The sequence below is a fragment of the Meles meles genome, chromosome 5, assembly GCF_922984935.1.
Source record: "Meles meles chromosome 5, mMelMel3.1 paternal haplotype, whole genome shotgun sequence".
In the NCBI taxonomy this organism is placed as follows: Eukaryota; Metazoa; Chordata; class Mammalia; order Carnivora; family Mustelidae; genus Meles; species Meles meles.
The window spans coordinates 153,126,116-153,141,110 of record NC_060070.1 but is presented as its reverse complement, the minus strand read 5'-3'; the positions used below and the strand labels follow the sequence as shown (position 1 = coordinate 153,141,110).

The following is a 14,995-nucleotide window of genomic DNA, read 5'->3' as shown; positions in this document are numbered from 1 at the left end:
CCTTCTCCAGGTTCCACTGGAACCTGGAAAATCCAGAATACACCATCTCTAATGTCTTTTGAAATACCTTCTCTCTTTCCGTGGGTTGCCTCTTAGTTTTGTTGACTGTTTCCTTTGCTGTCCAGAACCTTTTTATCTTGATAAAATCCGAATAATTCATTTTTGCTTTTGTTTCCCTTCCTTCAGAGATGTGTCTTGCAAGAAGCTTCTGTAGCCCATGGTGAAGAGTTTACTGCCTATGTTTTCCTCTAGGATTTAGGTGGTTCCTACCTCACATTAAGATCTTTCATCCAGTTTGAGTTTATCTTTGTATATGGTATAATAAAATGGTCCACTTTCATTCTTCTGCATGTGGCTATCTAATTTTCACAGCACCATTTATTGAAGAGAGTGGTTTTTTCCCATTGGATATTCTTTCCTGATTTGTCGAAAATTAGTTGCCCATAGAGTTGAGGGTTCAGAATAGGGCTCTATATTCTGTTCCATTGATCCAGGTGTCTGTTTTTTTGCTGTCTTGATGATCACAGCTTTCTAATAGAGCCTGAAGTCAGACACTTTGGTTTTCTCTTTCAACACTCCCGTGGCAATTCAATTTGGGGTCTTCTCTGGTTCCATACAACTTTTGGGATTGTTTGTTCCAGCTTCTTGAAAAATGACAGTGGTCTTTTGATAGGGATTGCACTGAAAGTGTAGATTGCTCTGGGAAGCATGGACATTTTCACAATTTTATTCTTCCTATCCATGAGCATGGAATGTTTTTCCATCTCTTTGTGTCTTCCTCAATTTCTTTCTTTTTTTTAAAGATTTTATTTATTTATATGATAGACAGAGATCACAAATAGGCAGAGAGAGAGGAGGAAGCACGCTCCCCATTGAGTGGAGAGCCCAATGTGGGGCTCGATCCCACGACCCTGGGATCATGACCTGAGCTGAAGGCAGAGACCCTAACCCACTGAGCCACCCAGGCGCCCCCTCAATTTCTTTTGTAAGTATTCTATAGTTTCTGGAGTATAGATCCTTTACCTCTTTGGCTAAGTAAAGATACCTCTGGGTATCTCATGGTTTTTGGGTGCTATTGTAAATGGACTCAATTCCCTAATTTCTTTTTCTTCTGTCTCATTGTTAGTGTATAGAAATGCAACTGATTTCTGTGCTTTGATTTTGTATCTTGCCACATTATTTAATTGCTCTATGAGTTCTGATAATTTTTGGGGTTGAGACTATTAGGTTTTCCACATAAAGAATCATGTCATCTGAGAAGACAGTGTGACTTCTTTGACATTCTAAGTGCATTTTATTTCTTTTTGTTGTCTGATTGCTGAGGTTAGGACTTCTAGTACTATGTTGAATGAAAGTGGTGATAGTGGGCATCCCTGTTGTGTTCTCGACCTTCAGGGAAAAGCTCTCAGTTTTCCCCATTGAGAATGAATGTGTGAAAAGCTGTGCGCTTTTCATAGATGGCTTTTATGAAATTGAGGTATGTTCCCTCTATCCCTATATTTTGAAGAGTTTGAATCAGAAAAGGATGCTGTATTTTGTCAAATGCTTTTTCTGCATCAATTGAAAGGATTATATGGTTGTCTCTTTGATAATGTGCTCTATCACATTGATTGATTTGACAATGTTAAAGCACCCTTGCCTCCCAGTTGTGAAGGATAATCCTTTTAATGTACTGTTGAATCCGATTAGTTAGGATCTTATTGAGTATTTTGACATCCATGTTCATCAGGGATATTGGTCTGTAGTTCTCCTTTTTGATGGGGTCTTTGGCTGTTTTTCAGATCAGGGTAATGGTGGTCTCAGAATGAGTTTGAGAGTTTTCCTTCCATTTCTATTTTTTGAAATAGCTTCAGTAGAATAGATACAATTTTGTCTTTAAATATTTGGTAGAATTCCCCTGGGAAGCCATCAAGCCCTGGACTCTTGTTTTTTGAGAAGTTTTTTTTTTTTTTTTTTTTTTTTTTTTTTTACCGTTCCAATTTCCTTTCTGGTTATTGGTCAGTTCAGATTGTCTATTTTTTCCTGTTTCAGTTTTGGTAGTTTATAAGTCCAGGGATGCATCCATTTCTTCCAAATTGTCAAGCTGCTGGTAATAAGTTCTGATTCTTTGTTTTGTGTGTGTTGAGTTTGAGGAGTTCTTTATAGATCCTGGATATCAAACTTTTGTCTGTATTGTCATTTGCAAATATCTTCTCCCATTCCACGGTTTGCCTCTTTGTTTTGTTGACTGTTTCCTTTGGTAAAATTCTCAACAAGTTCCTAGCAAACAGGATCCAACAGTACATTAAAATGATTATCTACCATGACCAGGTAGGATTGATCCCTGGGTTGCAAGGATGGTTCAACATTTGCAAATCAATCAATGTGTTAGAAAAAATCAATAATAGAAGAGAGAAGAATTACATGGTCCTCTCAATGATGCAGAAAAAGGATTTGACAAAATCCAGCATCCGTTCCTGGTTAAAACACTTCAAAGTATAGGGATAGAGGGAACATTCCTGAACTTCATAAAATCTATCTATGAAAGACCCACAGCAAATATCATCCTCAATGGGAAGAAGCTCACAGCTTTCCCATTGAGATCAGGAACACAACAAGGATGCCCACTCTCACCACTCTTGTTCAACATAGTACTAGAAGTCCTGTCAAAAAAAATCAGACAACAAAGAGGAATAAAAGGTATCCAAATTGGCAATGAAGAAGTCAAACTCCCTCTCTTTGCAGATGACATGATACTTTATATGGAAAACCCAAAAGATTCCACCCCCAAACTACTAGAACTCATACAGCAATTCAGCCATGTGGCAGGATAAAAAGTCAATGTACAGAAGTCAGTGGTTTTCTTATACACTAACAATGAAAATTCAGAAAGGCAAATTAGAGAATTGATTCCATTTACTATAGCACCAAGAATCATAAGATACCTGGGAATAAACCTAACCAAAGAGGTAAAGGACCTGTACTGGAGGAACTACAGAACACTCATGAAAGAAATTGAAGAAGACACAAAAAGGTGGAAGACCATTCCATGCTCTTGGATCGGAAGAAAAAACATTGTTAAAATATCTATATTGCCTAGAGCAATCTATACTTTTAATGCCATTCTGATCGAAAGTCCACTGGTATTCTTCAAAGAGCTGGAGCAAATAATCCTAAAATTTGTATAGAATCAGAAGAGACCCCGAATTGCTAAGGAAATGTTGAAAAACAAAAACAAAACTGGCGGCATCACGTTACCTGATTTCAAGCTTTACAACAAAGCTGTGATCACCAAGACAGCGTGGTACTGGCATAAAAACAGACACATAGACCAGTTGAACAGAGTGGAGAGCCCAGATATTGACCCTCAACTCTATGGTTAACTAATCTTCGACAAAATGGGAAATAATATACATTGGAATAAAGACAGTATCTTTAATAAATAGTGCTATCTCCTACTATTAATGTATTATTATCAATGTTTCTTTATTTTGGTTATTAATTGTTTTATATAAATGGCTGCTCCCATCCTGGTGGTCTAGATATTTACATTTGTTAGATCTTCTTGTTGGACAGTCTCTTTAAGTATAATATAGGGTCCCTCCATGTCTCTTATTACTGTCTTGGTTTAAAGTCTGATTTGTTGGAAATGAGGATTGCTACCCCAGCTTTCTTCTGAGGCCCGTTCGCAAGGTTCTCCATCTCCTCACTTTCAATCTGGAGGTGTCTTTAAGTTCAAAATGAGTCTCTTGTAAACATCATATGGATGGTTCCTGTTTTTTTTTTTTTTTTTTTTTTTTTCTCCATCTGCTTCCTTGTTTCATTTGCTAGGAGCATTTAACCTATTTACGTTTAGCGTGACTATTGAAAGATATGAATTTAGTTCCATTGTATTGCCTGTAAAATCCCTGTTTCCATAGATTTTCTGTTTCTTTCTGGTTTGTGTGACTCTTAAGGTTTCTCTTCCTTTACAGGATCCCCCTTAATATTTGAGGACTGGCTTGGTGGTCACATATTCTTTCAGTTTCTGCTTGTCCTGGAAGCGTTTTAGCTCTCTTCCATTCTGAATGACATCCGACCTGGATAAAGTATTCTTAGTTGCACCTTCATTTCATTTAGTACCCTGAATATATCTTACCAACACTTTCTGTCTCACCAGGTGTCTGAGGATAGATCTGATGTTCTTTTGATGTTACTCCCTGTAAGGACCCTCCTCTCCCTAGATTTTCTCAGGACTTTTCCCTTGGTTGTACAATTTGCAAGCTTCACTATTATATGTTCAGGTGTTGATCTATATTTATTGATTTTGGGAGGGGTTCTCTCAGCCTCTTGGACCCAAATGCTTTTTTCCTTCCCCAGAGTAGGGAAGTTCTCAGCTATGATTTCCTCAAATACACCTTCTAGTACTCTCTCTCTCTCTCTGCCCGCTCAGGGATCCTAATATTTCTGACATTGGAACTTTTCATGGCATCATTAATTTCTGCAATCCTTTTCTCATGTGTAACTAGAAGCCTGTCTCTGTTTTCTTCCACTTTCTTCTATCAGCTTGTCTTCTAGATCACTAATTTGTTTTTCTGCCTCATTTAACCTGACTGTTAGAGTATCCAGTTTAGACTGCAATTCATTCATAGCATTTTTAAGTTTGGCCTGATTAGATCTCATTTCTAACCTTAGAAATTCTATATTGTCACTAATGTTTCTTTCAAGTCTAGCTATTGACTCTCCAGAATTCTATCACTGACATTTTGCTTATATCCATATCCATTAGTTCTGTGACAGATGACATTGTCTCTGTTTTTGTCTTTGTTGAGAGTTCCACCTCCTAGTCATTCTCTCAAGGGATGGTTGGGTGAATGATCAGAGTCCAAAATATCAACTAGGACCTAAGCAAGATGCACCCTAGGAAAATCCAGAGCAGTTGGAAACCACCAACAAAAAACAAAGCCAAAAGGAAACACATAATAAAATTCATAAAATTAAAAAAAATTTAAAGAGAGGTGAGGGGAAGGTAGGCTATATTCTTTCAGTGTGGAAAAAGCAGGGTGTTTGAGTTGTTCCTGGGTGTATTTTGGTCTGTTTTTCAGAGGACACTACTTCCCAAAACTACAAGGAAATTAATACTTGTGTGTGTGTGTGTGTGTGTGTGTAAAACTGGATAGGGAAAAAAGGACTATAATAAAGCATATATCTATAAAGAAATATAGGTGTGAAAAAGTACATATTAAAAAGCTACTATGAAATATAAGTTTATGTATAAACGTCTAGTTGAAACGAGAAAAAGGTAAAAGAAAAACAGAGAAAAAGCATAAAATAAAGAATAAAAAGAAATAGAGAGTTGTATCCGGGGAAAACAAAAAAGCCAGAAGGCAATGCCTGCAGCTCTACTGGAGCTCAATATACTATTTTTCTCGGCATTAGAACTTTCTATTCTTAGGGGGTCCATAGGGCTGTCATCCCCTTGTTCTTCCAGCCTGTCTTCTGGTATAGCGGCCTGCTCTGCTGTTTATTAGGCAACGCTGGATGGGAGAATTGCGCTGGCCCCTGTTGGAGTGGTGTGGGGGGAATGAGTGGGCTCACTGGAAACAGGTCTTATGTGTGGCTTTTGTTCTCTGGTGGCTTTCCATGTCTCCAAGGGTCAGAGCAAAAATGGCTGCACCCAACCTCTGGTGGATAGCAGAGAAGTCACAGTCTGCTCTCTTCACTAAACCCTCCAATACAAACAGTCTCCATTTCTATATGTGCCACAGAAAGCCACACCCTACCACTGTGCATGCCCACAGTAACTCTCTCAGGTTGAACCAGGGGCCAGAGGGGGTCCCTGCCTTTTATGCTTCTAAATCTGTGGGCATCTGTGGGCTCCCGCATGCACACCTGCAGCTCCTGGATCCTGGCTAGGCACTGCTCTAAAGCCCTTTCCTAGCCACCACCACTCTGTGAATTTTTGTCCAGTCCTGTCGCAGGCTCCTGATATTTCAGGCTGCCCAAGAGAAGAGAGATTCTCAACTGGTCTGACTTGCAGTTTATGGCGATCTGAGCTGAGATCCTTCCTGGCGATGCTGACCGGAACCTATATCGTGGCCCCACTGTTCAGGCATTCTGCTACTCTGGAAAGCACCTTTGGTTCTGAGGCTTCTAAGTCACCCCCTTTAACTCTGTGACTCCTCCTATCCTGAGAGCGTAATGCTCTACCTAGAATTCTGAATTTTCATCCCCAGAACCCCTTTCAGAGAGAGATGTCATTCCCTAGAGCGGATTTCCAAGGTTCTGCTTTTGCACCCTGGTGTTATATCATTTCCAGGAGTCAGCTTATGGAGGATCCCTCCCCTTTCCATTTATCTTCTGATATCTCCCCGAGGATTCACAACTGTGCATGTCCTACTTTGCAAAGGCTGTCATTTTTCTAGAGATCCAAATATATATTCTTACATCTCAGACTGATTATGTGGGTGTTCAGAATGGTTTGGTAGATATCCAGCTAAATTCAGGGACCAGCTGAAATGGGTCCCTTATTCCTCTGTTATCTTTGATTTGAGGGACTTTAAAGTAACCATTTGGGTATAACTCTCAGGATGTGGTTGAAACCAAATGGAGAGCAGGAAATTTGTCACCATCAGGGATAAACAGGAATAAAAAACTGTTTTCTACTGGCATACATGAAGCATCACTATGGTGTCAACATAGATCCCAGGTGTTCATCCTTTCTGAAGAAGGCATAGAACTCCATTGTATACATGGATCATATCTTCTTTATCTATTCGTCTGTTGAAGGGCATCTTGGCTCTTTCCACATTTGATGACTGTGACCAATGCTGCAATGAACATTGGGGTACAGATAACCCTTCTTTTCCCTGCATCTGTATCATTGGGGTAAATACCCCGTTGTGCAATGCAGGGTCATAGGGTAGCTCTGTTTTTAATTTCTTAAGGAATCTTTCTTTTTTTTTTTTAATTTCTTTTTTTTTCCCTTTTTATTAATTTTCTCAGCGTAACAGTATTCATTCTTTTTGCACAACACCCAGTGCTCCATGCAAAACGTGCCCTCCCCATCACCCACCACCTGTTCCCCCAACCTCCCACCCCTGACCCTTCAAAACCCTCAGGTTGTTTTTCAGAGTCCATAGTCTCTTATGGTTCGCCTCCCCTCCCCAATGTCCATAGCCCGCTCCCCCTCTCGCAATCCCACCTCCCCCCAGCAACCCCCAGTTTGTTTTGTGAGATTAAGAGTCATTTATGGTTTGTCTCCCTCCCAATCCCATCTTGTTTCATTTATTCTTCTCCTATCCCCCTACCCCCATAAGGAATCTTTCTTATGGAGATTCCTTAAGATTTTCCAAAGTGGCTGTACCAACTTGCATTCCACCAACTTCTGTATCAACATGGATGTGACTGGAGGAGATTATGCTGAGTGAAATAAGCCAAGCAGAGTCAGTTGTCATATGGTTTCACTTACTTGCGAAGCATAAGGAATGACACAGAGGATATTCAGAGAAAGAGAGGAGAAGTGAGTTTAGAGACTGTGGAATCTGAGAAACAAACTGGGGATTTTGTGGGGGAGGGTTGGGTGAGCCTGGTGGTGGGTATTAAGGAGGGCACAAATTAAATGGAGCACTTGGTGTGGCCCATAAACAATGAATCTTGAAACATTGAGAAAATAAAATAAATTTAAGAAAAAAAGATATATCTCAGGTGTTATTTCAACTGGGAATATTGTGATGCTATTAGCAATACAAAGAACGTGACTGTGTGCATAATCTCCCCTGGTTGTCATTTCCAGCCTCCAAATGCTGTCTCTGCAGCAAGATCACTTGGCATGAGCATGGCCAACTCAACATTTAAGGACCTGAGGAGGCTGGTTAGCTGTCAGGATAGGGAATTCTAGAGTTGTTATGCATATGTGTGCAGTCCAAGACACAAACACATTTACTGACACTGGGCTACGCATTGTGAAAACCATCCAAAATCAGAAACATTTCTATGAAGATGACATTGTCAAACCGCCAGCCTCCATGTGAAAATACACTATTTGTGACAATACATATATACAGAAACCCAGATCCATATCCCAAAACACATTTATGTGCAAACTGAGCTAGAGTTAAGATTGAAGGGCTACAATGTCAGATTCAGTTGTTCTGGGATATTTATATTTGTTACTCCTAATTCAGAATTGTATGACAGTTCATAATGAGATGGCTATTTGTAAAGTATAGGTGTACGGAGATGTTTAATAATTAATACACATTGTATTTATTCTTTACATTTCCTCGTGGTGCATCTAAGTAAGCTCCACAGGACATGGCATTTCTTGTGAAATAGATGGCACTTCCTATATTTTTATAATATGTTACTGTATGGAAATATATGGGGCTTTTGGTGGATGTGAGATATAAAAGCATTGATCAGTTGATGCCTGGATCGAAGAATTTACAAAATTGTATGAAGAGAGTGTCTAAATGTCTTTTACCCATTGAAACTTTTGCTGCATTATTGTAGGTAAAATAGATAGACTATAAAACAGGGCTTCTGTCATGTTCTGTTCAGATATTATACTGTGCTCGAGTCATTTGTAACTAACAGGGTGGCTCTTGAACACAAACAACAACTTGTAGACCTCACGTTTGTACTCGTCTGGCTATGCCCAAACTCGCTTGTCAGCACCACCTCCTTATTACCATCGATGCTCTCACTGTCACTGGCAGGTATGCATCACGCCCTCAATGTCTGGGACAGGAAGGTTACCTAAAATCATCATCACACTGGTTTTGTGATACTAGGGCTCGATATCTGAGTGGATTTATCAGGACTGATGTTAATAGGCTTTTCTCTGATCTAAAAGTCTGTTGTCCACCTAATTCTGTGACAAAGAGTGATACATTCAGCTTATGGACCTCAAAATAGAGCCATGGTCACAGTGCAAGAATAAATGATATGCCTCCAATGGTTTGCTAAGGAAAAATGCTAACATTTTTGTTGCATGTAACATGTAACATGTTAGCATTTTTCCTTAGCAAACCATTGGAGGCATATCATTTATTCATATTCATATTTCTTATCATGTTTTAGTCATTTGTATTCTTATTTTCCCTATGACTTTACGGTATGTGTGTGTCTTCTTGCAAAAAGGAATGGAATAGTGTTCCCAAGTGAGGGGGGAATATGAAAAACCTCTGAAGTTTTTAAAAATGAAATATGATGTAAATGCTCTAGGAGAATCTCTGGAGGCTTTATGAACCTATGATCTTGGATTTTGAGCCCAAACTTACATTAAAGCATCAGGTAAGAAAATTCCCTTGAGAGATGTTACAGGAGTTTGGATGACATGGGGAGAATACAATCCTCTTAAAATCTCTGACAGTCAAAATCATCCATCAAAGGGTCTTCCCAGCCCAGTCATCTGGAGTCATGGCCACTAAAAATCACCTTCTTCATTGCTCCCATCACATCCTTGTTCCTCAGTTTATATATGACAGGGTTGACCATGGGGGTGACGATGGTACAGAACAGAGAAACAAACTTGCCCTGATCCTGGGAATAGTTGTTGCTGGGCTGGAGGTAAGCATAGATGGCCGTGCCATAGAACAGGGAGACCACTGTGATGTGGGACACACATGTGCCAAACGCTTTCCTCTGCCCTGCAGTTGACTTTATTCTTAAGACCGCCTGGACAATCTGACCATAGGAGAAGATGATTAAAGTCACAGGTATGAGGAGAATGATCACACTGACAAAGAAGAGCTCAGACTCATTCACAGTGGTGTCAACACAAGCAAGCTTGAGCAGTGAGGGGACCTCACAAAGGAAGTGGTCGATTTTGTTTCTCCCACAAAGTGGTAAAAGGAAGATGAGCACTGTCTGCAATGAGGAGTTGGCAAAACCAATGAACCACGATGCAGAAGCCATGAGGGCACAGAGACAGGGTGCATGATCACGGTGTACTGCAGGGGCTTGCAGATGGTAGCATAGTGGTCAAACGCCATGACCCCTAACAGAATGCATTCTGTGGATCCCAGCCCTAGAGCAACAAACAGCTGAACTACACAGCCACCAAAGGAAATAGACTTGTCTTCTGTCCTGAGGTGAACCAGGAGCTGAGGGACAGTGCTGGTCGTGTAACACAGGTTCAGGAAGCTTAGGTTGGAGAGGAAAAAGTACATGGGCATATGCAGATGTGGGTCGAGGTGGGACAAGGCAATGATGGTGGTGTTTCCCAGCAGAGTGAACAGATAGAAGATCAGGAGGACCACAAAGAGGACTAGCTCTAGCTGAGGCCGGTCAGAGAACCCCAGCAGGATAAAACCCATGAAAGAACTGCCATTTTTCTGTTCCATCCTTTGTTAGCACATATTTCCTGTTTGGACCAAGTGTTTAGCAGTTTTTAAAGGAAATCTTCAAAAAAGTAAACCGTTGGTGGGGTGGGAGGAGGATCTATTATGTTTTAAAGTAAAGGCCATTGGATTTTATCAGTAACTATTTGAAGAAATGATGTACTCATTGAAATTGCATAGCTTATACCAATTTAGTTCCACATTATCACAAAAAGTAAATCATTTTAATTTAAAAGAAGAAAAAAATACATAATGCCTCTGTATTTGCATCAGTTTTAGGTACAAAATATCTTTTGGTTAGAGAAAATGGCACTTAAAATACTGTAAATATGTAGGTTCATTTAAAATTTTTTTTTAAGTATTTATCTAAATTAAATTTAGTTAACGTAAACTGTATTATTAGTTTCAGAGGTAGAGTTCAGCAATTCATCAGTTGTGTGTAACATCTTGTGCTGATTACATCATGTGCCTTCCTTAATGTCCATCATCCACTTACCCCGTTCTCCCACTCACCTCCCCTCCAGCAACCCTCAGTTTGTTTCCTATGGTTAGACTCCCTCTCTATTTTCATCTTATTTTATTTTTCCTTCCTTTCCCCTAGGTTCATCTGTTTGGTTTCTTAAATTCCACATATGAGTGAAATCATATGGTATTTGACTTTCTCTGACTGACTTATGTTGCTTAGCATAATACCCTCTAGTTCCATCTTGTCATCGTAAATGGCAAGATTTCATTCTTTTTGATGGCTGAGTAATATTCATTTAGATAAGGATAGCTAAAGCTAAAATTATATATATATGTGTATATATGATAATATATTATATATGTATATTTGTATATATTATATATAAAATATATATTATATATTTTATTAAATATATATTAATTCAATATATATTTATTTATATTAAATATATATTAATTCAATATATATTTATTTATATTAAATATGTATTAAATTATTTAATATATATAAAATATATATCATATATAGACACATATGTGTGTATATACATGAAAAACAAAACATATGTGTATATATGATATATATTATATATATTAAATTAATGTGTCAATTTAATATATACTATATATCATATATACACTTATGATATGATATATATGATATATAGTATATATTAAATATATATTAATTAAATATATATTTATTTATATTAAATATATATTAAAATTATAAATTAAATTAAATATGTACTAATTATATCTATAATTAAATATATATATATAGTCTTTAGCCATTGATTTGTTGATGGACACCTGGGCTCTTTCTGTATTTTGGCTATTGTGGGCATTCCTGATAAAAACATTGGGGTGCAGGTGCCCTTTCAAATCACTATGTTTCTATCCTTTTGATAAATACATAGTAGTGCAATTGCTAGGTTGTAGGGTAGCTCTTTTTTCAATGCCTTGAGGAGTTTTCTAGAGTTGCTGCACCAGTTTGCATTCCCACTAACAGTGTAGAGGGTACCCCTTTATCTGTAACCTTGCCAATATCTGTTGTTTCCTGACTTGTTTAAGTTTAGCCATTCTGACCGGTGTGAGCTGGTATCTCATTGTGCTTTTGAGTTGGATTTCCCTGATGCTGAGTGATATTGAGCTAATGGGATTACTTTCCATACTCATGGATTGAAAGATTAATATTGTTAAAATGTTTATAATATGCAAACAATCTATACATTAAATGCACTCCCTATCAAAATACCATTAGCACTTTTCACAGAGCTGGAACAAACCTAAAATTCATATTGCACCAGAAAGACCCAAATAGCCAAAATAATGTTGAAAAACAAAACAAAACAAAACAAAGCGGGAACTATCAGAATTCTGGCCTTTGAGCTGTGTTACAAAACTGTAATTAATGGAGACAGTATGGTACTGCCACAAAAACAGATACATAGAACAATGGAACAGAATAGAGAACCCAGAAATGGATTCTCAACTCTATAGTCACCTAGCCTTTGACAAAGCAGGAAAGAATATCCAGTGGAAAAAAGACAGTCTCTTCAGCAAGTGGTGCTGGGAACATTGAATAACCACATGCAGAAGAATGAAACTGGACCATTTTCTTTTACCACACACAAAAATAAACTCAAAATGAATGAAAGACCTAAATGTGAGACAGGAATATATCAAAATCCTAGAGGAGATCCCAGGCAGCACGCTTTTTGACCTCTGCTGTAGCAACTAGATGTGTCCTCTTGGGTAAGGGATCAAAAGTAAAAATTAACTATTGGGACTTCATCAATATAGAAAGCCTCTTCACAGGGAAGGAAACTATGAACAAAACTAAAATTCAACCTACGGAATGGGAGAAAGTATTCACAAATGACATATATGATAAAGGGTTAGTATCCAAAATCTATAAAGAAGTTACCAAACTCAACACCCCAAAAATAAATAACCCAGTTAGAAAAGGGCAGGAGACATTGAACAGATATTTCTCCAAAGACATCCAGATGGCTGACTGACACATGAAAACATGCTCAACATCAGTCATCATCAGGCAAGTACAAATCAATACCATGATGAGATATCACCTCACACCTGTCAGAGGGCGAACATGAACAACATAGGAAACACCAGGATGTTGGCAGGGATGTAGAGAAAAGGGAACCCTCTTAACTTGTTGTTGGGAATGCAGGCTGGTACAGCCACTCTGGAAAACAGTATGGAGGGTCCTCAAAAATTTGAAAATAGAGCTCCCATCAATTGCACTACTGGGTATTTACTTCAAATGTACAAATATAGTGATCTGAAGGGGTGCCTGCATCCCAATGTTTATAGCAGCAATGTCCACAATAACCAAAGTATGGAAAGAGCCCAGATGTCCATCAACAGATGAATAGATAAAGAAGATGTGGTAAATGATAAATAAGACAATGGAATATTATGCAACCAACAACAAAAAAAGAAATCTTGCCACTTGCAGCAATGTAATAGAACTAGAGGGTATTATGCTAAGTGAAATAAGTCAGTCAGAGAAAGAGAACTACCATATGATTTCACTCATATACAGAACTTAGGAAACAAAACAGATGAATATAGCAGACAGGAAAAAAGAATTTTGGGAAGCAAACTATATATGAGCTTCTTAATGACTGGGAACAAACTCAGGGTTGATGCAGAGAGGTGGGTAGGGGATGGGCTAGATGGGTGATGGGTATTAAGAAAGAATTGTGATGAGCACGGGGTGTTATATGTAGGTGATGAATCACTAAATTCTAAGTCTGAAACCAAATTTACCATATATGTTAACTAACTAGAATTTAAATGAAAACTGGAAATAACAAAAGAAGAAAAACAGCCAATGAGTATTCCAACTCCATCATATGGAAATGGTTAGGCACACAGTACGTTTTTTAATTCTTCTAAGACTTCTGAAAACTGAATTGGTCTTGGGGGTAGACACATTGTTGTGTGGGAGAAATTGTTACAATATGCATAAAATGTTCATGGAATCTGAATTGAGGATGTAACATTTCACACTATTTTATACCACCTTTGATTTCCTATAAAGATGTGATCAGTACCAGCCACACATAAATCTATTCAGAAAAACTTTCTTAATGGAATTAACTATAAAGGTAATTAAAAAAATTATAAAGGTATTTGAGACAGTCTGAACATTCAACAACAGGGAATGTGCCATGACTCACACCTGCTCAGAAGAGCAAATAAAACAAACCATGTTTCAGTCTCCTGCACATGCACACAAATATACATAGATACTTATTTGAAATAAATTGCTGGCAACTTTTTAAATGTGCTTCATAAAGGATGCACTCACCAAAGTAAAGGAGAGTAAACATAAGATGCTCACTCATCCAAGGAAAATAACAATATAATAATGCACCATTAGAATAAAATGATGGTATATTTTAGCATTATCCTAACCATAAGGACTAAGAAGGCAGTTGAGGAAAGATAAAACTCTGGTGAGATAAACTTGTAAATATGATTTGCTGCTTTATAGGATTGTATACATACGTCTGTGTACACATAAAATAATGCTGAATGACTGCCTATCTAACAGCTATAGAAATGAATATGATTTTAAGGTGAAAAATAAAATGTCAGGCTAAGAGGATGCCCACGCCCAACAAAAGAGAAAAAGGAATGTGATTGCCTTTCTATGTTAGGATTGCTTCCAGTGCCTTCCTGGACAGCACACGAGGAGGGAACTACAATATGAATATCATTGTCTGTTTTCTTAACTTTATTTTTTCCACCTTGCATTCAGGAAAATTATCCTTTTGTAGCTCTGGATGTCGGAAAGATCAGGCTGCATAATTCATTCTCCCATCAATTCTCAAGAGCACTTTCTGCTGATCTGGGTCACTTTGTTCTCTTCTTTCTCTCTTCCTCAGCATCCATCCATCTTAAAGCTGCGTGCACCACCACGGAAAGAAATCTTTTCAGAGAAAAGTATGTTTAGGCTAAGATCAAGGAGGAAATTTTGTTTTATTTCCTTCTTACAAAATATAAAGAATTGATAATTAGACTAAGCACCAATATCTATATAGGTATGTATCAAATGACCAAATGCAGTAAAAGACATTGATTCCTCTTAGACAAACAATGTAAATAATGCTGGCTGAAAATATTGAACAAATCCGTACTAGGTACAGGAGCAAAGAATGGTGTTCTTAGTACCTATCATGATATATATG

General features: G+C 38.0%; 1 pseudogene; it reads right to left on the bottom strand.

Annotated features, from left to right (window-relative positions):
- Positions 1 to 9,369: 9,369 nt before the first annotated feature.
- LOC123942691 lies at positions 9,370 to 10,307 on the bottom strand (annotated as a pseudogene).
- Positions 10,308 to 14,995: the final 4,688 nt, after the last annotated feature.